We start from the raw sequence: 22,316 nt of genomic DNA, 5'->3' as shown, positions 1-22,316 counted from the left end.
CAGTGGCCACACCACTGAAGTATTTATGTGGCCTGATAGAGAAAACACAGAAAAACAGCCCACCATGACCTAAATGAACTCTCGTTCTGTCATAGACTAATATGAGTCAGCTAAGTTTTCAGTCGTAGCACTGAACCACTTTGTCAGAAAAAAATATGGTGGAAAAGAAGTTGGACATGCAGGTTGGAAGAAAGGCTAAACACCTGAGTCTCTCTTGAGTCGGCAGTACGATCCTCAGGCCAGAAAGTTAGTGCAAGTCATACTACTCACTGGGAAGTTTCTAAAGGTGTAATAGTCCGAGGTACAATGACTTGGTAGGGGCCATAGATCAGCAAGGGAGTAGCTCTTCTCCAAGCAGTAGATTCCCAGTTCAGTCCCTGGTTTCTTAAGTTCTCATGTAACAGGGCTGGGAGAGACCTCTTGCTCAGACAGACTTGCCAACGTGGGATTCACGTCCCAAGCAAGAGGTGTGGTCTGGGGCGGGTTAGGAGAAGAAGCATGTGACTGGCAGCTCCAAAAATGAAGCTATCCTTCTATTCCTAGTAGCTACTCCTGTAGCAGTAATGGGGAGCTGTGTCTAAGGCTGAGTTTTTGCAGTATGAAGTACAGGAACCGCACATGGAAAATTCTGACCATTTGCACAAATTCCTGAGCCAAGTCATTTATTTTCCAGTCGATTGACAGAACCTTGAGAATGTACAGAACCGGAACGGTCTGGTGGAACCAGAACAGTCTGGTGGACAGTATTGGCTACCACTAGACTAAGCTATGGGCACAGAGGTGATCAGCAGTGCCTGAAGACCCTCGGTCCAATGATGGTGACTCATGATGCTTAATTTTGGGTGAACGTGCTACATACATCTGCATGTGCAGTTCCCTTGCTTCCCTCTCCTTCCCTATCTGCTGCCTTAAGGGAAGTTTTGATATAAGGGTCCTCTGGCACACTTTGAAGTCAACGCCACTGCATAAAGTTGTGGACTGACAATGAATCCCAAGAGGGAATGGTCTACTTGTCAGTTTTCATTATGGGCAACATTTTTTCTCTCACACAGAGAAAGAGAGAGGAATGTGCTATGAACTTCATTGTACGAGAACAATTCTCGTACACAGAACAAAACATGAACCTTACCCAAGGCAGATCCACATTCACTTGGTACTACCAGAGACATTCTCTGTGTTGTGTGGAATCTCTCCCTTACGATCTTCAGATTATGAGTCTGTCAAAGTGATAATTTCTTCAGTGACTGTCAACCCCAGATAAACACGTTTCTCTGTGGTTAACATTGGGAGCCAAGACAGGATATCCAGTATCTGTGAACTGATTTCAAGTTATTTCCAAGCTGTCTGGCTTTTTATTTTGTCTCTGTCACAGCCACAAAATGACTGATGGCTCCTGGGTTTCTTGTATTTCTTGTTTCAACACAATCAGCCCGTTATTTATAACAACAGAGGCGAAAAATTTTTTTTGTACATATAAGCAGTGAAAACAATCATCTTGTATCCCTTTAAAGGCTAATGCTACAAGTGGATGGTAGCATAAGTTTTGGTGGATGACAGATCAATTCATCAGATGCAATGAGTGTGCACATTGCACTTGTGCCCACATGCACACACACAGAGGTATAAAGAAAAAAATATTGTAAGTAGTGAAGTAAAACGGCCAGGGATACAAGAGGCTTAAGCTATGTTCAGATGTTATGTAATTAGAAGGGATGTGCTGGAGCCACACTACTGAGACTTGAGTCGAGTCCCAAGTTTCTGCCCTCCTTGACTTGAGTCGCCCACGAGTCATAATGGTGGCCGTTGTGACTCGTCCAGAGCCATTTTTCGAGTCATTTTGATTTGAGTCCAAGTCTTTTTGAAAAGCAAGTCAAGCCCTGGAAGCAATAAAAAAAAAAAAAGAAGCAAGCACACACCCCCAAAAAAATACAGAGTTGCAAGCACATGCAAAAGTGAGTCTTGACTCGAGTTTATTCGTGTCTTTTCATTTTTAGAGTAACTTTCCCAAGTCCCGAGACAGTGCCCAAGTTTTTGACATGCGTGACTCGAGTTTGTACAAGTTGCAAAAAATGTGTTTTCGTGACTCGAGTCTGAGTCATCTGAGTCTCAGCCCATCCCTAGTAACCAGGTGTCCTTGTGCCCTGACTCCTCAGCACCAACACACTCTGCACCATTTTCCCAAACCCCACTCACAGTATTTATCTGCAGGAACAAACACTGTACTTGGTATTCACTGGTTCAAAATCATGGGGAGATTCGCTTCCCAGATTCAGAATTTGTCTCTGCCAACAAATGCTGCATTTGAGAGGCGCAGGAGGCAGAACCATCTAATATATCATCACCAAGAACAGGGCTTGCCATTACAACTCTTACTGGGGCTATAACCACAAGCAATGTCCCTGGTTACAGGAACAGTTTAAACAGTGCTCGAATCTGTGACAATTTTATGTCATAAGTCTAAAGAAAAAGCATGATGAGAAGTCACAACAGCAATTACAATTGGTGGTGTCAACCTCCAGCCAAAACTAAAGGAATTCTGCAATGCAACATAAATCTATGATTGCAACACCACCTTGATGAAACAAAATCAAATCACAAGACACTTTTGAATTCAAGTGTCTTACGCTCTCCCGACAGAGCTTTCTTTATGCAAACCCAACTATAATTAGGGATGATAAACAAATACAGCTTTGGGACATTAAAATAGGCACAGCGATTTATCAGCAACAGGGACCAGGCAATAAAAATCATCCCTCGTAATTAGGGATAGTTGGAGCATATTGGTGTTCTACTCTAATAATTATATGTGAAACCAACTATAATTTAGTATGATACACAAATACAGCTGGGGGGTGGTAGTTAAGGCACTTTGCTGTGCCATACAGGGGGAGCCCCCTATCTGCAGATCCTATATCTGGTGTTTCACTTATCCGCAGATCAGGTCCGCGGGATCCCCTGCGCACATACCCCGCATGTACCCTTCTGGAGGCGAGGGGAGCTCAGCTAGTGGAGAGGTGAATGGGAGTGCTGGGAGGATTTATGGGGCAGGGGGAAAGTGGAGCTGGAGGGAGGGAGCAGAGCAGGAGTTGAGAAGCCTGACAAGGAGCCTCTCAACTCTGTGCTGGATAAAGAGCTGGGGCAGACTTGAGTAGCCCCATGGGACAAAAGTCCCCTTCTCCTGAGGAGCCGTCAGCAGCTGCCCAGCAAGCATTGGATGCAGTGGTAGCCATTTTGGTGCCACTGTTCCTCTGGGCACTGGGCACTCAGGATTAGGCTGTAAGTCAATCAATTTAAGTTGCTAGTGAATTTCCTACTTGACATTAGTTTGAAAGATCCTGCCCAGGCAAAACGTCTATAGGAATTTCAAAGGAAGTTAGAGGAATTTCAATAAAACTAGCACAATTTCCCCTGGGAGGTTAGGGTGGTGGTGGTTCACATATCTCTACAGTAAAAAAATATATATATATCAAATGCTAAAAGCTGGAACAACATTTTCAATAACAGGTGCTTGTTAAGACAATAACAACGTACAACTTTTGCTAAGTACTGGCAGAGTCAGGTGAAGGTGAATCACAGCAGAGAACTGATTCCAGAAGATCCTTGAAAATATTGTTCCAGTTTACAGCTAGAAGGAGCCACTTACCGCCCAATTCCATCTTTCCCCCTCCCTCAATGAGGCAGGCATGTCAAAGCAGCGCATGCTGCATCGGGGAGGGAAGGCAGTCAGAGAGGGAGGTCAATACATTTTTGTTTGTGTTTTGCACATATTGTTGCACAAGAGCCAACTGTGTTTATAACAGTGGAACCAGCACAAAGCGTGAAGTATTTTGGTAGTGATGCAATGACATCAGTGCATCATCGCACCACCACCAATTGCTTCTGAAGGGTTGCAATTTGCTGCTGTTTGAACACAAACAGATCAGGCAGGAGGGCCCTTCTGATCAGTGGGGGCATGTGCAGCATGCCCATCACCCTCACCATGGGGCATGGCACTTAGGGCAGTCCGCCCCAGTTCCTCCCCCCCCCCCGCAACCTCCACGCAGCTACAAATTTAGAAGGATCGCCCATATTGGCCTACTGAGCCAAGATCACCAGAAGATGCGAGTGCCGAAAGAGAAATTGATCTGAAACCCAATGAATTATTTGCAAAGCACATTTGCCGGTTTGACGGATGGGTTGCCTCCAGCAAGTGCGAGCCAGTGATTGTCAAGAAGCTGTACACTTGGTTAGTTGACTGATGAGGAGGCAAAAATACATTCTGCAAAGCCAAGGAGACAGGACGCTGCTGCTGGTCACTGCAGCATCAGGCAACTGACACCCACAGTGCAGGTCCAGAAGCAGGCAAATGTGGTGGACTTAAGTCTGCCGTTGCCCCCAGCTCTGCCCTCCTCTTTCTGACACCCTGATGACACCCGCTGCTCTCCCAAATCTGTTTCTCCAAAGCTCAAGGCTCCCATTTCCATCTCTGGCTTGCTGGTGGTTGGCTTCCTTGCCACTTGGAGGAGACCCCAGCAGGCATCGCACTTCAACCACTCCAGAATGATTGACAGGCTTCTGCAAGTCTCTAGCCCAGGCATCCGAACAGTGTTAGGGAGGCATTGCAGGCTATGAGAATCTGACGAGTCCTAGCAGACCAACCAGCAGGCAAAGAGGAGCTTTCGAGACAGACAAGAAATGTGTGCATCTCATTTCAAATGTGACAGGAGATGAATGAGATTGGGAGTGACGAGCTGAGGACAAAACCTCTGCTGCAAACACAGGGAGAGAAGAAAGAGAGACCAGTAGTGACATTACAAAAGAAGGGGGAAATTCTTAACTTACTTGCAAACAGCCACTGCTATTAGAGCTACCTAATGTCTATTAGGGTGAAATCAGAGTAAAATTCCTCACCTGACCCCAGTCATTCTGTATGTAGTCCCCAGCGTATAGTTCACACAGCATATCCTAGTGCTCAAATTTTCATTAGCATGATTTTTTTTTTACATATACTGTGTTCTCTAATACAACAGATAGGAATCTTTGGCTGTAGTCCTATATACACCTTCCTGAGATTAAGCCCCCAACTGGATACAGCCTGATCTTATTGCGGTCCTGTGCTGCTGGAACTAATGGCTTGGTAGCACATGTTCCTTCAAAGAACTCCACATGGCAACACACCATTCAGCACAGCTGGGCCACCACCACAAGCGACGAGTGGCCACGGCCATGCACCAGCAGCCTAGCAATGACCCTGAGCCAGTGGTATATGATACTTTTGGTGGGCCTCTGTGGAATACAGGAAGCTGGACTAGATGGGCCTATGGTCTGATCCAGTGGGGCTGTTCTTATGCAGGTGGCGGGGGTGGCCGGGCACCAGGTTGCAGGAGGGGGGTATCTGGGAGGCTGGTGGCATGCAGGGGGCAATGCATTCCCCTGCAGTGCTCCAGGTGTTTCCTGGGTTTATACACCTGCATAGCGCTCATCACTGGAAGCAGTGAGTGTCATAAATTGGGCCTATGTGCCCTCCCTCAGCTCCCAAAATAGAGCCATTCCAGAAGCAGGGAAGGGTGTCAGGTGCAGGCAATAGGGGGGACACATTGATGCAGGGGGGTGATGTCGCCACATCGCAACAGCACCTGGCTGCGGGTGCCATTAGGCCCCAGGACACTTCTGCCTTCAGCACTGGTAAGTCAGCACAGGGGCTGGATGGGAGAGATCTGTGGGCAGAATGTAGTAGGGAAGGAAAAAAATGAGGCACAGATGAGAGTGGGGTGTGGATCAAGGCCAGGAAGGTGGCAGTGGCAACAATACACTAACCCCCTTCCCAGTCTCAGCCTTCCTGAGTCCACTTGGACTTGTACCAGTAAACTCACTGGTGCAGGTTTAGGTAGAACAACTGGGGCAGCTACAGCTTATCCCCTTACTCTTACTGTTGCAAGGTCAAAAGCAAAGTCCAAAAGCAAACTCAGTAGGCAAGAATGGTGATCGTCTGCAAGCTTTATTTCCTTGCCAGCAACGGGCTTCTCAGGGACTCCTTGTCCAAAGCGAAGAAAGCAATGAGAGCAATTTTCCCAGTCTGACCCTCCTACTTGTATTCTATTCTGGCTCCTTTGTTTGAGCAGTCTTACACTTCTCATTGGCTGGGGTCTGACATCAGAGATGGGGGCTTTCTCAGGGTTGGCCAGAGATAGCTTTACAAACATTTGATTGGTTGGTTTCAAGTTACAGATTCCAAAAAAGGCAAAAATGTACATTGAGACATATATATCTTAAAGATTTCAAAAGCCACTAGGTGGCACTCCTTACTCAATTACTGGCCTTTGGTATGTTTCTACACTTATCTTTGACCTTGGCAAGAGCCACCTGCTTATCTTTAACGTTCCTTCTTCCAGACACCATGGGACTCTGTGCCAACATTGTCTAAATCAAGTCCTCTCTACTCCATGTTGTGATTCTCTATATGTGATCTGTTACTTTGATGCATAGTGCTGTAAACATATTTATTTAATACAAGACAAACTAAACTCTTATTGTACAAAAGGATTTTAAGAGAACTTTCTCATTCATTTTAACTAAATCCAGCCCCTTCCGTCAGTTTTCAGCTCAGACAGAGGCTCTCATGATGTTTTGCTGATCAGGGAACTTTCTCATAGATGTTTCTGTTATCTTCTGTCTAGCTGGTGTTTACAGGTGTCTGTATCTTAGAAAATGCTACTTCTATTTGCCAACAGATAAAAATTGCATTACTAAGGCATTTCTATCTAATGTTTCTAGTCTTTCCACTAAGATGTTGCAAGTTGTGTGTCTTCTCAGCCTCAGTCTTCTCAGCCTCATATTCTGTTTTCCCCGCATTCTGGTGCCAAGACAGATAAAACCCTCATCTCAGTGTTACAAGTGCACTCTGCTTCCTAGCTACCCCCCTCTTGCTTCCCCGCATAATGTTGCTAAAATGTTTGAGATGTAACTTTCCAATAGTATCAAGCAGGACTTTGAGTCTACAGAGGAGTCTTATCTGTGAGATGTTGTTTTTCCCCGCATTCCAGAGTCTGTGAGAATGGCTTCTGCTAAGGCTGCAATTTGAATCACATTTTTAAGCCTTTTGATTTAATGGCTTCTACTATTCTGTGTATTTATGCTTTAATCAAACTATTTTAACAGCTAAAATTCACTTCTGACGCCACTACATATTATATATGTTAATTTACACTTTTAAAGACACTAACCATTAAGCCAGGGGTGTCCAAAGTTTTTGACAGGAGGGCCACATCAGCTCTCTGACACTGTGTAGGGGCCAGGGAAAAAAAGAATTAATTTACATTTAAAATTTGAATAAATTTACATAAGTTTACATAAATGAATATATTAAAGATGAACTTATATGAATGAATGAAGGTCTTGCGATAGCTCAAGGTCTATAAAAGGCCTTGCACAAAGCAAGGCTGGCCTTTCCTTTGCTGCCACTACTGCATCACAGATGTGAAACAGCAAGCAGTGGAGGGAGCCCTCATCCCACAGCTCACACGAGAGGTCAAACAGTCACCCTCACACTGAGGTCAGCTGCGTTGGGCCAGAGTGAGCTCCAACGAATCTCCAGAGGGCCAGAGGCTCATTGGAGACAGGGGACTCCCTGAGGGACACATTGAGAGGCCTCAAGGGCCGCAAGTGGCCCCAGGGCCAGGGTATGGGCACCTCTGCATTAAGCATTAGAAGCAAGCAGGCATCATACTCTCTTTGACATGAAACTTTGGTCTAAACAGCTCTCCCAATGTTCAACATATGTATTTGACACTGTCCTTTTGGTTTGAAGAAACTTGAAGGAATTGTGCTTTTAAAAATCCAAAAATGTTTTTCTGTTTACAAGCAGTTTGAGCTAAGATGACTTGGGTGTTCTCCAGCAACCTTGTTTTCACTTAGAAGCAAGCAGGAGGGAGTGTGTGTCACTCCCAAACTCCCTTTTCAGAGACAGTGCCTTCAATGTTATCTCTTTGGTAGGCTGCCAAAGAGACATTCCTTTGCTATTTTAGTAAAACTAGCTAACCTGCCAGCTTCAGGTCTGTTTGAAGCTTCAGACAGAGACCAGAGAAATGCTTTTTGGTTTTGAATTTAAACATGTGAGCATCTCCCTATAAGTTTGCTCTGATTTGTTTGTGAGCATGCTAAGCACTACTAAGCTTGTAAACATTTGGTTTGTTAGCATAAGTGGCTTTCATGGCCTTGCCTCATTACCTGGAAGAGACCTCTGAGACTACCTTCCCCAGCAGGATGCAGCACAAACTCAAGCAGTGAGGCTGCATCAGTAGGGGAATTTAGGTAGGAGTGGGTAGTTGTCCAGGAGATAAAAAAGCCAAGGCTGGTGTTGAGGTCAATTGTCGGTCACCCACCAGGCCAAACCTGTACTGTGTAACTGGCACCACAGTAAGGAAGTTTCTAAAACTCTCCTCATCCAAATGTCTCCCCATCTTTTGTGGTTCCAAAGTACCTAGTCTTGTTTCTGACATGTAAACAATGCATTAGTGATCTTCTTTAGGGTTTCATAGGGGCTGCTGTGGATTCATAGTTTACTTCAGCTTTCAGGTCTTTCTGTTTACTTCGTAGTTTACTTCAGCTTTCTGGAGTTAGGACAGACAAAAGAAAATATTTCTTTATCCAGTGTGTAATTAGTCTGTGGAACTCCTTGCCAAAGGACGCAGGGATGGTATCTGGCCTAGATGCCTTTAAAAGGGGATTGGATAAATTTCTGGAGGAAAAGTTCATCACAGGTTACAAGCCATGATGGGTATGTGCAACCTCATGATTTTAGAAGTAGGCTACCTCAAAATGCCAGATGCAAGGGAGTGGCAACAGGGTACAGGTCTATGGTTGTCTTGTATGCTCCCCGAGGCATTGGGGGGGGGGCCCACTGTGAGATACAGGAAGCTGAACTAGATGGGCTTTTGGCCTGATCCAGCAGGGCTCTTCTTATGTTCTTATGTCTTTACATTCATTTTCACTTCCTTGCCCCTTGTTTCTAAAGAAAAATATGCATGGGTAAAATTATCCTTGATGTTTTCTTGTAAAAAACGTTTCCTTGATGTCATCCTACATATTCTATTTATTAATTTATCTCTTTATCTTAAAACATCTTGAGACCTCTTTTATTCTGCTTTTTAGGGAACTCAGAGCAGCTAAAAGAATTTATTTTCTGTGTATCACTGGACACATACATTTGTGTGCATTGACTAAACACAGTTCTATGTAGAATCTTTTGTGTGATGTTTTACCAATGCGCACACACACATCTATAAAGCAGCGCACTAAAAGAATTTGGGTGCATATTGTGATCACGTCAGAGTTGCTTTTTTGCTGCACTTACTCAATGCTCTATATCGGTGGTATAGAAGAGGGCAACCACATTCAAACATACATGGGCATCAGATCTTAGTTAGCTAAAGCTGTGGGAAGCCCATACCTTCATGTACCAGGTCACACAGTTCTTACGGCAACCCCAGAATTAAGTAGGAAGAATTTAATGATAGCCTTCTGTCTGGCCTATAGTGTATCTCCAAGGGCAGGAGCACTCTTTTTACAATGCGCCTGTAAAAACGCCTTGCTGGTTAGAATGTTAAGATAATGCATATGTTTATCATTATTAATTCCAAGCTGCTATTATTTATGTGAGAGCTACCACAACTGTCAGCTCCTTGGTTAAATATTCAAAGCAGGCTAGACAGAAATAGCCCAGATTGTCAACATGGCAGGCTGTGTGCAAAGGAAGCCATTATTATCGCTTCTCATGAACTCACACTTCCTTTTTTTCCTTTCAACTTGAGAAGCTGCAACTATTAGGATACCAGTTTCTCCCTGGAATTGAAATTCCTTGTAATCAATGAACCGGGATCATGTTTTCAAAATAAAAACATAAACTGCTTTGATAAAAAATTTTATAACTATAATTTTAGTTTCATTTGCCAGTTCTAAATATATGTCAAAACCTCCTGTTTTCAGTCCTGTCAACTCAAACTGCATTATTTACATCTTTCATGTCGTTTAACAGCTATATTAATTGGCAACGCTATATCTGGGTAATTAGCTAGTACACAGTTACCTGTGATTATCTCCTGGTCCTATCGCAGAGAAATAATGCTCCAGAGCCCAGGTACAGTGAGTTGCATTGCTTCCATCCAAGATATTCATATGGTGAGCTATGGTTTCACCGCATGATTCCAGAATCTTACTCTCACACAATCTTGCTATCTACAGCTGCCAGTGAGGGCTAACTGCACACACACAATTCACAGGCCTGGGGTTGCAAAGGGTGACATTTTCTGTCAAACTCTTTTTTGGAGTTATGCCTGGGCACAATCTCCATCTTCATAGCCAAGTGTTACAATAGTCCTCACGTCAGAGCAAACAGGATGAGACCTCGCACAAGTGAAGCCTCTATCTTGGTCCCTCCTGGAGGCTTTAGGCCAACCAAGGAGGATGATGGTGCTTAGTATGGCCAGAGTGTCAGCTAGAGATGGTGCAGACTGCCTTTGTTTTTTTGATGTCCTAAGTCACAGAACAATCTATAACTGCTCAAGTCTTTTTTTTTAAGTGGTGTATTGCCAAATACCCAGTCCAAGCTTCACCTAGAGAACTTATGTCCAATTTAAGCTAATTAGTTCCCCCTTTCCCCCCCCCCCACAATGGCCCTAGTTCTGCAGTGCAGCACTGCTGGACCTCACTACTAGGGTAGCTGGCCTGTTTAGCCTGCAGAGGTCCTCCTTCCCTTCTCCCGCCAGCAGCTTCTCCAGCCAACACAGTTCTCTGCAGCTCTTGGGCATGGCAGCCACACATCAGTCTCCAGCATTCTCTGTCTTCATTTGGTCCATCAGTTAGCTAGCAAGTACATTAGTCAGTTAGCCTGTCTATCCTCTTTCCTCAAAGCTAGCTAGCCTCTCCAACCTTCTACACCCACAAACTCTTAGTCTCCAGGTGCTGCCTTTATCACTGAGAGCCCTGGTGTCTTCAAGTGACTACAGCTGTGCAACACACTCACTGTATGTGAGTTTTAACCCCATGCTTCCCAGATCTGTCAGAGCAACAGGCCACTGTTGACCCCACACCCTATCTCCTCAAGGGAACTTGCACATTTCCATTATAAGTGGTTCTCCTGCCAACATGGTATGGGACAATATTCATGATAAAGTGGACTACAGCAAAGAAGGATGGGAGGGCTGCAGGGGAGCTTCCATTAGAATGTTCACCTAACAGAAATGGTGATGTAAACAGGAGTTCAGAAAATATGTTTTATGATACGATGCGGTATAGCTCTAATCACTACAGGGAGCATCAGATCGTGTAGCATGGAAGACATCTCTTGAGGAATAAACCTCAATAAACAGATAGTGCCTTAGCAATGAAGCCTGTGTGCTTTTCTGCTAAATCTAAGTGGTACAAAGTCAACTGAGGCTAGTGAGATAAAATTTGTCTACAGTTCAAGATTTAGAGTTCATCTAAGGATAATCACATCAATGAGTTCGGTTTGGCCCATTAGATAGCCACGTATCACCGCATTTTGATCAATTTTGGTGAGACGGTATAGAATGACAAACAGAAGATCCAATGAAGAAGAATTTCAGAGACCACAGGTGGGGGTGCAAGATTAGAGGCTGAGGATGGATTCATATACAGCATATGCACCAATCTTATCAAGGACCTAAGGCCTGTCAAGGGCCCTAAGGATCTTGAGATCTGCTGCCTTAGGCCCCATTGCAGGGGTGTAAAAGCTGTGCCACCGGCACACACTTTGGAGATGCCCGTGCAAATAGATGACAGCTCTACGAACATGCCAAAACCACCCCGATGCTCCACCAAGGCAAGTAAGGTGGTGTCGGGGGCAGCTCATGGGGGGATCGGGGCAGGGATGGGACCAGCCCATGGGTGGATCTTGGCAGCAGCAGCACCAATATCCTATGCCCCCAGTCTGGGCCTAACACACCCCTTTGGACCTACTCAGATTTAAGCCAGCTAAAGTGCTGGCAGAGATTCAAGTAGTTTCCAGCAGAGAAGAGAATAACAGCAGAATAAGTAAGTATAAAAGTTCTGTACTTACCTCTCTGCTGCTGCCTGGTCCACAGCTGGCCCACAGCATGCAGTAGAAGCTGAGACAGCACTGCTGCTCACTCTGGGCTGGCCCAGGATTGGACTGGGCCATCAGATTGCAGAGGAGGGTTTGCCTTGAAGGTTGCAGAGGGTTGGCCCAGGTGACCTTCAGATACATTCCAGGCATGTCACTCTGTCATTAGTTTATTGCCACACTCTTGACAATTAGACTGCAGCCTACACACAACCGTAGAGCTGCACTGAGTAGTCTGTAATGTTGATATGCAGGCAGTAAGCAGCACAAGTCCAACACATTGCCAAACGCAAGAACCATTTCATAAAGCCTCCAAGCAATAATGTTGATTGAATGCTTTTCAATGTTTTCTTGCTTTCCTGGCAGTGCCTATTACCAGTGGTGTAGCTAGAGGGGGGTGCAAAGTACTAGCAGGGAATCTCACCGCAGCGTGCAAGCGCTTTCCCCCTCCCCAAAACCAATGCCTCCATTTTGCTCTCCCTGTCCAGAAAGTCTTCAAAGGGGAGGTGGAGGGGCCGCTTGCACGCTGCGGTGAGGCTCCCTGCAAAACCTAGTGCTTTGCACCCCCACTAGCTACACCACTGCCTATTTCATTTTCCTTCTTTTCCTTTGTCGTCCTCAGCCACATTTGCCATGCCTACACCTTCTTCCTATTTAAAAAATAAAAACAAAACAATGTAACCTAATTATCTGTCAAGTTAACCATCCTCCCTTTTTAAAGCATATAAATATACAAGGGCATATAAATAGAATCCATGCATCAGAAGAACAGGTCAAGGCTCATGGTACATTTTTTTTCCCTTCAAATAAAAAAAAAAATGAGAATGGGCTTCTGTCATCATGGATATCATTCCAGAATGTAATAAACATTGTCTCTTTCTGTACAAACTCGTTACCATAGATATCTTATCTTGCTCTTATATAATGTTTAATTTTGACATCCCTAGCACATTCCAAAATATGAAAAATGCCCAATTGATAGTTTTCTTTCAGTGTGATGTTATTGAAAGCTGGGGCTCTGATATTTGAAACTTTTTCCTAAATCTGGAGTTTCTACACATCTTTTCAGAGGAGAGGATTTCTCATTGGCTCTATCCCTTAATTTGGATTCCTCCATGACACTTGGGTTTCCAGATCACTGATGCATGATTCCAAGATGTCTTATTACCTTCTTCTTTCTGACAGTCTCCTTGCCTCCGGATACAAAAGGCCAAGCCCAGTACCTGTGACTGATCTGAATTGATCTGAAAAGGAATTATATCTAACTCACCCTTCTGGTTTCATTCATCATTTCTGGCTCTTTTATCCAGCCAGGTTACATCGAGCTTACTATGAAAGCTTTACCGCAAAATGGACCTCTTGAAGAGTGGTTCAAGTGCTATACAGCAGCCCACTTCCCATTTCCATGGGGCTCTGTTGTCCTTGGATATTGGATGCTCTTGAAAATCCTTCCTTCGTTGCTCTTCTGCCCTTCTACGCAGCTCCCCAGCACCAGTTTTTCCTTTTTTCCTTTCACAAATGTAAGAGATGAATGCACATTGTACACGTTCAAGAGTTCACTGGGTACTTCCACAGCTGTTCACATGTGCCTTCTTGTATATCTTGATTGTCTGCTAGGCTGATTGTGGTCTCTTCCTCCATCCTATTTAGTCTTGGAAGAAGGGATTATTTTAGGGAGTTGAGCACTGGATACAGAAGCATCTTTATATTTGACGTTTCTGTTTTCTAAGTATAACACCATCCATGCATATGCCATGCAAATGCATCAGTGCAGCTGATCTAGTGCAATTATACAGTGTAATTCATACTAAAATTTAGGGTTTGTACTGTACTTTTACTATGGGCTCAAAGCACTTCATGTTCTCTTAGTAATCTTTACAACATAGCATTGCAAGATAGGTCCTTGATATTACTTCCATATAACAGAGTGCTTCCCAAAATTACTGGGGTCATGGTGCCCCCACAGTCTCTTCTTCCTGACTCAACCAGGCACTGCCATCTTGGATCTCACAAAATCTCATGAGATCCAAGATGGTGTCATCCAAATTTTGTGTGAGATTTTGCAAGATCCAAGATGGCAAAGCCCAAATCTCAAAAGATTTCATGAGACTGAAAATGGCAGCAACCAGGAAAATAGGTACGAGGGCCTACTGGGGGCATCCCGAGGCACCCCTGTGAGTGCACAGTGATGCCCTAAGGTGGGGTATCCAAACATTTTGGCCAGGGGGCTGCATCAAATATCTGGCACAGTGTTGAGGGCTGGAAATAGATTTAAATATAAAATTTAAATAAATAAATTAGAGATAGAACTTAGATGAATGAATGAATGAATGAATGAATGAATGAATGAATGAATGAATGAATGGGCTCAGTCTTTCAACCTCTCCAACCTTCAGAACACCCTCCAGATGCAACCAGCGCACAGCTCCTGTCATGTTTGATCAAGTGGGCCAGAGACTTTCAGGGGACAAGAGGCTGCCGTGGGCTGAATAGAGGCTCACCGTAGGCCACATCTGGCCCCCAGGCCAGGTTTGGAGACCCCTACCCTAAGGTATTGTGGCACATACTTTGGGAAATCCTGATGTAACAGATAATGACTGAAAGTGTCAGAGGCCAGCCAACCCGTAAGCCCCTGACTTACCTTAGGGGGGGTGACTTGGTAGCGCTTGACCCCATGGGGTCCTCCAGGAGGACCCATGGTGGTTTCATTGCTCCAGAAGGGGCAGCAGGAGGTGACAGACCCCAGCCAGGGCAGGAGCTGCAGCCACCACCCCAACAGGGAGGTTGGACAGGACAAAAAACCCCTGACCACCTCCCATAGCCAGCTACCACCTGCCTTCAACCAGGCGAGAGGAGAAAGAGGAGGAACCTCTCTCGCTCCCTGACAGCAGTCCCCACTATACAGGGAAGCACTGCAGCTTCCCCTTAGGGCCAAGAGCGAGGATGTCACTGGCTGGAGACTCCCGCAGCAGGGCCTTCCCCATGGGTGGGACCACTGCACTCCCCAGTGGGGGAGAGGGCATCCTGTCCAGCATGACAGAGGGGCTAAAATGCCTCCAAGCTAGCAGGCAGCTGCCTGCCACTCCCTTAGACACCAGGGAATGTATTGGGAGAGCAGGGACTGGTATCCCTTTAAGGCCAACAAACAGGAAGGAAGAGGAGCCGGGTGGAGCTGGGGAGTTCCATAAAGCCGGGGAGGCCAGCAATGGCAGGTAGTATTAGGAGTGGTGAGGGATGGCTGTCTGCCTGGGAGCCCTTAAGGGGCCTCAGGACCAAGGCAGGGGATCTGGGTGCGTTAATGCCCCCCCCCCTTGAAGAACTGTCTGAGGCCATTCCAAGCTGCCCATACCTACTCCTGACCCCGAGGGGGTTTACTAGACAGTCACGCCTGTGGCAACCTGCCCCAGCCTGGCGGCTGTGGGTGGTGACATCAATTCCTAATGTCTTACAGTGTGATCCAACATGACTTCTGGTCAACTATACAAGAAGTTAAGGACCAGGTGTGTTGGGTCAAAATCTAGCAGACTTCTGGAGAATAATGCTGATACAAAATTGGTATTTCAGTCTTAAATGCATTTGCTTTTAAGTTCCATTGATCTCCACATAACTGAATTCCAAACCAATAGACCTAAAGCCTAACTGAATGGCTGCCACTAGTCTCATCTCTCCCATGATTTCTCCAGTAATGTCTAATAAAAGAAGCAAGGGACATTTGGTCATTCTCTGACTAGAGCAGACAAACCTGCCTGTCTAGTCCAGGTTACGGGGTGGGATGGAGCAGCCAGGTGGGTTCCATTCATCCAGCTACGTAACCTGATGACATCATCGGCCCTAAGGTTCTGACATCCAAGCTCTGGGAGGTTTGCATGAGTTTTGCAAGGTCTGCCATTGGAGCCAGTGCTGGTTCACAGAAGGCACACTCAGCGCCCAATTCTATGCCTGTCTACTCAGAAGTAAGTCTCATTATAGTCAATGGAGCTTACTCCTAGGGAAGTATGGATAGAAATGCAGCCTGACTCTCCAGTAAGTGCAGGGACTGGGATTTTTTTGGACAATGTCAGTAAGTAGCAGGGATTGTGTTTCTGCTTAGATGTGTTTACAAAATTAATTTCATTTTTCTTTGCTCTTTTCACTCCAGATTGGCCTGCAAACTTTCCCAGTTTACCAACATGGGTTTTTTTGTGTGCTTTGCTCTTGAGTAGCATCCTGGTTCCCTCTTCTGGGCATTACTAGTTACTGCACCAAATTTGGTCAAGGTACTTCTTTGTGTCAATCCAGTCAAGTTCGGACATTTTTAATCAGTTTGCTTGCTGTACTTTGATTTGTTGCACATTTGATTTGATTCTTTTTCCTTTTTGGTTTTTATGAAATTAGTTATATTTTGATTCCTTGCCTGCTTAGGCTTTGTTCATGGGTAATTCAGTGGGTTGTCAGTCCAATTGATTGCGGACACTACTGTGTGTTGATTTTAAATACAAAACCCGGAGGTTCTGTGCTCATTCCAGGGGGGTGGTTTGTCCAAGATGGCCGCCCCACCTGATCTCCTTAAATTTAGGGTGGTGGCAGGAAGGGTTGCATGAACACTAATCACTAGGTATTATTACCCTCAGCCTGTGACCTTCTCCAGCAATATTCCCTGACAATTAATTTATAATTTCAGGAATATTAAGCTCCAATGTCTGCTGCCTCTTTTTTTTCTTGCTTTAGTTCTACCATCTCCAACATTTCTGTTTTGATTTATTTGTTGTTCAGTACTGTACTCCCCACCTCCTTCCTCTTTTGGTTTAAAATTGGGTCAGTAGATCTTTTTATCCTGATGTGACACCAATGGATAATGTGATAGATTAAACCCAGGCTGTCAATTAATTCCTAAACAGGCTTAATTTAATTTTCCTTCTCAAATAAACCCAATTTACCTCCATGGAGGTGTAACACGTCTGATTAGACACAGGGAAGCTGAGAGAGAGAGAGAGAGAGAGAGAGAAGAGGCATTCTATGTAGTATGTGATAAAAGATCAAAACAGAGCTTCTCAATTTGTCTATTATGGCTCAGTCCTAACAAAGGCCTGTGCCAGTGGAACACGTGTTTTGATGGTGTACGCTGTCACAAAAGTGCCATAAAGTGCCACACTGCCTTCCCACAGGTGCTGGCAGTCATGAGGAGTCCCACTGGAGTGGGTAAGTCCAGCGCAGGAATGGGGGAAGAGGAGATGGTAAGGCTGATGGCAAATCGATGGTAAGGCCACACCTGGAGTATTGTGTCCAGTTCTGGTTGCCACATCTCCAAAAGGACATAGTGGAAATGGCAAAGGTGCAAAAGAGAGCAACTAAGATGATTACAGGGCTGAGGCACCTTCCTTATGAGGAAAGTCTACGGCCTTTGGGCCTCTTCAGCCTAGAAAAGAGACGCCTGAGGGGGGACATGATTGTGACATACAAAATTATGCAAGGGATGTACAGAGTGGATAGGGAGATGCTCTTTACCCTCTCACATAACTCCAGAACGAGGGGACATCCACTAAAATTGAGTGTTGGGAGGGTTAGGACAGACAAAAGAAAAAATTTCTTTACTCAGCATGTGGTCGGTCTGTGGAAGGCAGGATGTGGTGATGGCATCTGACCTGGATGCCTTTAAAAGGGGATTGGACAAGTTTCTGGAGGAAAAATCCATTATGGGTTACAAGCCATGATGTGTATGTGCAACCTCCTGATTTTAGAAATGGGCTATGTCAGAATGCCAGATGCAAGGGAGGGCACCAGGATGCAGGTCTCTTGTTATCTGGTGTGCTCCCTGGGGCATTTGGTGGCCCGCTGTGAGATACAGGAAGCTGGACTTGATGGGCCTATGGTCTGATCCAGTGGGGCTGTTCTTATGTTCTTATGAGAGATGGGTAGAACAGGACAGGAGGATGGCAGAACTGGGTGGCAACAGGGGTGGGCAGATCAGGCCTAGGAAGGGGATGGAATCAGTGGTGTCAGAGCACACTGTATCCAAATCCCCTTTCCAGACCTGATCCACCTTGGATGCCAGCCCCATTGTATGCCCTTGGATGCCAGTTCTGGAAGGAAGGGGTAACCATGTTGGTCTGTTGCCACAAAACTGTAACAGAGTCTTAGGCTACCTTAAATTTTACATGGATCAACATGGACTTGCGCCAGCAATGTCATTGGCACTGATCTGAGTTGACCAATTGTGGCCTTTGAGGTTCATCCAGGGGCAAATGGACAAATGTCCCCTTATGCCAAGGAGACCTTCAGCAGCTAAAAATCCCTATAGCTGGGGATTTACATTGGATTAGGCTGTTAGTCATTTAAAAGGGACCTCATTTCTTACATCTCCTTTCTAACTCTTTAATTAGAAAGATAATTACTCTAAATCCTGATGGAAAAGGAAGTTTAAAGATCATCTCTTATTTAAATATCAGAAATAGGGAAATAAGGAAAATCTGGAGAAAATAAGGAGAATAAATAAGACTTGCAGCTGCTGCTTTCCTCTTGCATAAGGGATGTTCTGCAGAAAGTCTCATAGAAAGGCTTTTTTCATCTCATAAAATTAGGTGGGTCCCAAGAGAATGCCATTTTAAAAAGTGGGTCCCGGTGCTAAATAGGAAATAAAAGGACACACTGCAATAATTTTACCTTCTTGAATTGGTACATGTCACCTGTATTGGTGATTATTCCAGGGTTCTTTTACCTTCTTGGGCTCTTTATAAGTGTGGACTATGGTAAGTGTGATGATAAAGGTGATAAGTGTGGGCTGTGAACTGGAGCTCTGAGAGAGTTTGTCAAAGAATAAGAGTCAAACCACATGTTACATTAAGGACATCGTCAAAACTGATGTGCTTAAACATTTTTGAACTAAGCAGGGGATGCAGTGGGGGAGCTGACCTAGACTGGAATCATGGTTTACCTCTTTGCCCCTGCGGCAATCTGAATCTGGATCAGATCTCCTGTGGCTGCAATGCGATTTGAAATAACAGCCGTGGGGAGGGGTTTGGATTAAGATTGGTATTGCAGAAGGCCGAAGGGTTAAAGCCCCCTCCCCCACACCATGTTCCATACCTCCCCCTATATTTCCTATTTAACACAAATATTAAAGCACATCAACATGAAGGCACACTAATGATGTTCTTGACATAATGAGTAGTTTAGCCCGGATACCCTCCTAAATGGGGACATGACAGTGATATTTCATCAGAACTGATACCAAGAGAAGTGGTCTGATTCAAGCATTGAGATATTGGTACTGGAAGCAGTACAGTACATCCTGTGTTGGTGGGTTTATATGTAAACAAGACAGCAAAGAACAAGAAGCGTCTGTCATTGTTGCTTATGTAAATTCTGGATGCGGGGGGGGATGACAGGAGGTCTCACACATAGGTGTGTTCATGTTTTATAACCCCAGTGATTATAATTCACATCTCTTCCCAGCCTGGGTTCAGTCTAAACCAGATGTGATTTCTTACACAAACTTATAGATACTGCTTGGAATCACTAAGCTATATGGATTTGTGTCCCTGAATACAGATTTCTCCCAATTGAAATGCACTTGATGCTTCTTATGCGCAGGGCTGACCCATCAATGAGAGGAGCGAATGGCCCAAGCTAATTTAGAGATTACAGAAGCAGATCTCGTGATCCACTGCTATAAGTCCCAGGCCAGCTTTGTGAAAGTTGTGCTGCTAGACTGCCAGAGCAAAAGGCTAGAGGTCATGCAGTCATACCAGCATCTCATGTGGCTTGTGCTGGAACAGGTAAGGTGTTAGCGGCTGCAGTTTGAGGGAGGATCAGGACAGGGAGTGGGCTGAACTGGGGCCAGGAAGGGCAAGGGAGGTTGGATCTTGGTGGCAACAGTTCAAGCAAGAATCCTATTCCCCTCTTCCCAGCCCAACCTGCCCCCTGAGGCTCCTTGGATATAGGACTGAGGAGACCCACTGGCAGCCAGATGGTTTAGATAAAAGTAAGTGAAAAATGGTTTTTACTTACCTCTCCTGGGCCTTCTGGTCACCCCTACTACCACCAGTACGCACTCCATCAGCAGCGCTTCATGCTATGGGCTAGTAGGATTGGGCAGTAAGATCATCAAGTTGATGGTGGGCACCCACTTCCACCTGTGGGCTCACTTCCACTGCTCCTCCTCCCCCTCCTCCCATTCCCTGAATTAGAGAAGGAAGAAGGTGCAGAACAAAAGGGGAAGAAGTTGTGAGTTTGAATGAAGATGCTGTAGCCTGCCTCCTCCACTTTGTCCCCCTCTTTCTTTTCCAAACTGGGGAATGAAAGAAGCAGAGTCTGGCAGGGCGCAGGACAAAACAGCATTGGGCAACCCACCCCCGTAAGTGCCAGAAGGTTTCGGGCTGACCTTTCTTGTGAGTCAGCACCCAGAGTCTGAACAAAGACAGGACAGTGAGGCTGAGGTTACTTCCTTGAAGATCAAAGCCTATGGTAGATTCTATTCCATTTTCTTTACAGTTTTTCAATCACTTACCTTTCCATTTCAGAGATAGCAATATCAGTTCCCAGATCTCCTCATGCTCCTAACCCATCAATGAAGTTCAAGGTTGTTGGAGTGAGCATTTATCATATTGATTCGATTCCTCCTCTTCTTATACTGGACATGCCTGAGACCAATTGTATTAATAATACAACTTGACTTTTCTCCAATACTTTCCAGGAAAGATGCACAGGTTAAAGCAGATCCCATCGAGCGCTTTTTACAAAAATCACACATTTCCGTCCTCTGAGGAAAGGAGCTTTAATAGTTCAAGGACATAGAAATTATGTCCTTATAGCTCTCCCATGGCTGAAACATAGCATGGAGAGAGTAAACTCAAGGCAACAGACTGGGAAAAGATCACAGAGTGTGTGCAATGTCTGTGCACACGCATGTGTGTGTGTGGGGGGGGGGGGGAGAACTGGGACCACCCATCACTGCGTCTCACACAATCTACTGTAGCAATCTAGCCTGCAAAATGAAGACTGTAACCAGTTGCAAGTAAAGCTGCAACGCAGAATAAACAGATTTAGGCTACAATTCTATGTGCACTTCCTGGAGAATAAGCACCATTGACTACAATGGGACTCACTTCTGAGTAAATATACGTATAGCTCAGGATTTAAAGGACAGAGCAGAGCTGAAAAAGAGCAGAAGAGAGTCACTCAAGAGTTCTTTAGGCTCTGGGTGTGCTTTATATTGTCTTTATCATATACTTAAGTAAGAAATCCTGAGGGGGAAAAAAGCATCCTGTGTTAGCCATGATGATATTGAACGGAGCAGAGTGCTAAAGGGCGCAATCCTAACCAATATTCCAGCATTGACCTAGCCGCAATGCAGGCCCAAAGTAAGGTAACAAACATGCCCTTACCTTGAGGAGCCTCCCCCCCCCCCCGACTGCCTCCCACTGCAGGATGCAGGGCACACTACATTGGCACAGCTATGTTAGTGCTGGAAATAATGGTTGGCAACCTTCAGTCTCGAAAGACTATGGTATAAGCCTACAACACCCGATATTCCCAGACGGTCTCCCATCCAAGTACTAACCAGGCCTGACCCTGCTTAGCTTCCGAGATCAGATGAGATCAGGCATGTGCAGGGTAACAGTTGCTGCTTAGGATTGCGCCCTAAAGGGGTAAAGGGGTCAATTTTTTGAAAAGTGCAATTTCACACTTTTTTCTTTTTGAAGGGCATTTAATGATCACCCCAGTATCCATGGGTATCTTTGGTGTGTTAAATCTTCGGTTGCCGGATCTGTGGGTGCTGAGGTCGCACCTGTATAGCAATCAGCAGCGGTTCCCTCCCTCTTTTTCCAAGGCTGTAAAATTGAACGGTTTCTTTTCAACCCTTAACTAAGAAAAGGGGAGGGGTCAGGAATGAACAGGAACACCATGCAGGCTGCCCATTGAGCTTGATTGAGGCCAAGGGTTCAAGTGCCCTATAACTGCCTCCCCTCACATCCCTGTTTTAATTGTGTCATTTAGGGTACATCATTTTATTTTATGTAATGAATGTGTATCCCGCCTTTCTCTTGGTAAGGGCACTTTAGGTGACTGCTTTATTCTCTGTCTGGGTTTTCTTCACTAAGTGAGGCTCAGTGGGCTTGGATTGTGTGTGGTTCAGAGGCAATGATGGGGAATTGAGATACACTGGCCAACCTTTAAGGAATCTCTTCTCTACAGAGACTCTGCCTCTTCTAAACCTTCTCACCCATCCAGAAAGTCACTGTGCTTGATGCAGGCACAA

General features: G+C 45.2%; 1 pseudogene; it reads right to left on the bottom strand.

Moving 5' to 3' along the window:
• Positions 1–21,568: 21,568 nt before the first annotated feature.
• Positions 21,569–21,685, bottom strand: LOC136657858 (5S ribosomal RNA; annotated as a pseudogene).
• Between the last annotated feature and the right edge of the window lie 631 nt (positions 21,686–22,316).

This window comes from Tiliqua scincoides, chromosome 7 (assembly GCF_035046505.1).
Source record: "Tiliqua scincoides isolate rTilSci1 chromosome 7, rTilSci1.hap2, whole genome shotgun sequence".
Taxonomy (NCBI): Eukaryota; Metazoa; Chordata; class Lepidosauria; order Squamata; family Scincidae; genus Tiliqua; species Tiliqua scincoides.
Note: the sequence above shows the minus strand (reverse complement) of the source record. Positions and strands in the feature narration are given on the sequence as shown.